The sequence below is a fragment of the Psammomys obesus genome, unplaced genomic scaffold (genome assembly GCF_907164565.1).
Source record: "Psammomys obesus unplaced genomic scaffold, mPsaObe1.curated_primary_1811, whole genome shotgun sequence".
NCBI classification, from domain to species: Eukaryota; Metazoa; Chordata; class Mammalia; order Rodentia; family Muridae; genus Psammomys; species Psammomys obesus.
Genome location: NW_026590701.1, coordinates 6,730,201 through 6,733,953, shown reverse-complemented (window position 1 = coordinate 6,733,953; position 3,753 = coordinate 6,730,201). Strand labels below are relative to the sequence as shown.

The window sequence follows — 3,753 nt, the reverse complement described above, 5'->3', positions numbered from 1 at the left end:
GGCATCCAGCTTATGCTTGAATGAGTGTCAGGAAGACATGGTTGGGGGTGGCTCAAGGCTGGCAAAGGCTGTGCAAAGGCTGAGCAATGTATGGGAAAGGGTGAGGCTGGGGCTCCCTGAGCCTCAGCAGAGTGAGCTCCACTGCTTCTTCTATGTGATTTTCCACTATCCGTAAGAGAGTTCTGAGAGTTATAATTTTTTTTCTCTGCAGGATGGCTTTACACCACTTATACTAGCTCTAATGGAAAACAACCAGAACCTAGCAAAAATGTTAATAAGCCAGAGAACAAAGATACAAAAAGGTGATGAACTGGACAGGTACAGTTGTTAATTCTTGTTTTTGTCTTCATAGTGTTCTATTGTGAGTACAATCACTCAACCTTGACCCATTAAATTGGTATAAAGAAAAAAAATAAAGATACTTATTAGGATATAAAGACATAGTTTCAATTAGACAGCAATGATTCAGGCTGGGCAACCCCCCCCCCCCAAAGTATAGCAGGCTTCCGGGAAACTGGTAACTCCTGCTTGTCTGCCAGAGTGGCTGCTGGCGATGGCGTGTGCTCCGCAGGGAACCCTGCCTGCTTGCTGCCCCAAGGCTTCGAGACCCCCACCCCTGAGGACATGGGGAGGCGCAGTTCATCAGAGCTGCGGGAGAGGTTGAGGAGCCAGGAGAGACTTTTGTGCCATAAAAAATTCATTTGCAAACTGCCCAACAAACGTAAAAAGATCTCAGACACTAGTGCCAAACTGAAGGCTGCCAATGCAGAGCGTGAAGAGTTGGAGGGAGAAGGAAACTGTTTCTTCCTGTGAGTGTATACTGTAAGCTGAGGCAAAAGCAACCACAGAGTCTTGCTGATGTAGACAAGGCCCAGAATTCTGACCTGGTATTTGATGCTTTATTATTAGTTCCTGAATGTTCCTCTGCAGACATTAAATCATCTAAAGCAACCTCAGCAACCCTTGGACCTGCACATCTCTCTCACAAAGGGAATGAAGAGACTTTAGAGGCTGGTTGAACCGTGACCACAGGCCCAGCTTCTAGCAGCAGAGTGAGGGCACCCTCTTCTGAAGTTAAGTCTCTCCTAGTGCCCTGTTTCAAGTTCAGCGGAGGATATTTTCAGCAACATTGACGGTCTGTTTATCACTAAATTGCAAAAGATCACAATCGCAGAGCAGAGCGAACCCTCAGAAGAAAACACCAGTGCTGACAACCTTCCAGGACTCCAGAGCAAGGCTCCTAGGAAGCCTCATAAGGAAGTGCTAGAAATGCGAGCCAGAAATCCAGTGGCGCCTCCTTGTAAGTTTAAGACCAATGTGTTTCCCACTCAACAGAGTGACTCACCAAATCATTGTCAGAAGGGTGAGTCTCCTGTTTCCTCAGAAGACAGTGACGCGGGGTTAGGCAGCATCTTGAAGACATGACAGCAGCACATTTCTTCTCCACCATCTGCCTTCACAGCTGCTCTCTATAGAGGAGTCTCTGGCCCTGCCGAAAGAGCAGAAGCTGAATTACGAGGAGATGCAGGCAAATCTCGCAGCACAGAACTAGCCGAGAAACTGAATATTAACATATAGAGCTACAATCCAGAAGGGGAGTCTTCAGGGAGACACGAGAAGTGAGGGAAGAGGGTGGTGCGCAGTCCTCGGATGAGTGCTGAAGATAAGCTCTGAGAGAGCAGAAGCTGTTACTGTCTCACATCCAACTTCCTAACAAGTATCAAGATCGGTGTCACACCTTGTTGAGAGACAGCGATTTTTTTTTCTATGTTTGTTTTAATTTTTATTTTTCTTTATTAATTACACTTTACTCACTTTGTATCCCCCCCGTGGTTGTGGTTCCCTCCCACCTCCCGTCCCAATCCCTCCCTTCCTCCACCCTCTGCATGCATGCCCCTCCCCAAGTCTACTGATAGGGGAGGACTTCTTTTCCTTCCTTCTGATCCTAGTCAATTAGGTCTCATCAGGAATGGCTGCAGTGTCTTCTTCTGTGACCTGGGAATGCTGCTTCCCCCTCAGGGAGAGGTAATTAAAGAGCAGGCCAATCAGTTCATGTCAGAGACAGTCCCTGTTCCTATTACAATGGAACCCACTTGGATACTGAACTGCCATGGGCTACATCTGTGCAGGGGTCTTAGGTTGTCTCCATGCATAGTCCTTGGTTGGAATAGCAGGAGGAGACAACGTTTTTAAAGTTACACAAAAGTAGCTACAAAATAAGAGCCCAGTTTGTCTTTCAGAAGATGATCTTCATGTGCTTGAACAGTTTAATATTTGAACATTGTGTGACTGTATTGTTTTACAGTTTTGCAGTGTGTTGTGCACTGGTCTGATATTTTATGTGAGTAGAGCACAGTTTTTAAGATAATTGTTTTTTTTTTTTCTTACTCATATCAAACAGCTTTGGTTACATTCCTTCTGGTAAAATACTTTGTAATGCCAGGCACTTAAAATAAACTAGTGGGACCTGACCTGGTTCCCTCTCTTTGGAAATGGAGGGAACAGTCTAAAGAATGGCACCCACGGTTGCGTGGAGTTCTGAGATGCACTCAGAAATATACAAGTGTATATTAGTTCCTGTCTTCTTTCGGGGTTCCTGCTGTTTTTCTGTGATGAGGATGTGTGTTCCTTTGAAGTGCTGGATTGGGGAGGGTCTTCTGAGCTTGTATGGGAGCTACTCTTGGCTCACCCTGGCTTGAGCTCGTTGCTACCTTGGATGATAGGTTCCTGTACAGAATGCTCATGTTTGGTAAGGTGTTTTTCTAAACTGATATTTTTCTAAGAGTTATAGTTGAATTGTCAGTATATTGCTCTTTTCCTTTTTAAACCCGAAGAGGTGTTTATAGGCTACAGAAATGTCAGTATCATGTATGTACACATTTGTATTTTTTTAAAATGATTATATGATTGTTTCCAGAAAAGATAACAATATGGTATTAAAAAAACCTTTGTCTATTGTGAAAGAGAAATAAAATACTAATCAGAGAAAAAAAAAAGGCTTTAGCAGAATACTGGTTACTTTTTAACATGAGTCAAAGATGATTATTTCTAATCTTATTTTTGGTTATATTATCCTAATATTACATGGTGATGTTTAATATTAGAGTTTTTAAAGTATATACTTAAAAGCTAAACTTTAATATATGATTGAAAATGAACAGCTTAACCATTTCTTTTTTGTTTATCTCATATCCTTATATAAATTTCCTTGAAAATGCTATATTAAATGAGAGTACAATTTGAATACTAATTTCTCTTCAATAATTGTTTTCTTCAAAGTGTTTTCTTTATCTGGGTTTGATGGTGAATGCCTAACATTCCCAACACTCATAACATTGGCAAATGGGAATTGCTTTAAGACTTTGGTCATCTGAGTGAGTACTAGGACCGCCTGAGGCAAGGCTACACAGAAAACCCATCTATCGTGTGTCTTTCTCTCTCTCTCTCTCTCTCACACACACACACACACTCACACACACAAACAAACAGGGAGACAGAGAGAGACACACAGAGAGGGATTATCTTGGTCATTAGCCTACCTTTATTTCGAGTCTGTGCCTTTATAGGTTGTATAGGTTGAGAATTTAAATGTGAAAACCATTAAAGAAGATAGCTTAAAAACAAACAGGACTCTGCTTCTCCCATTCTCTTTCCACTTCATTGCACACCCTGGATGATTAAGTGTTTGCTATTTAATATGGATCAAGAGATAGGATCTATATATAAAAAAAGCTGAAAGCAGTTTGTAAATTT

The 3,753-nt window shown here is 42.0% G+C and overlaps 1 pseudogene; it reads left to right on the top strand.

Moving 5' to 3' along the window:
- Positions 1-268: 268 nt before the first annotated feature.
- On the top strand, positions 269-1,661 carry LOC129677922 (DNA-directed RNA polymerase II subunit GRINL1A-like; annotated as a pseudogene).
- Positions 1,662-3,753: the final 2,092 nt, after the last annotated feature.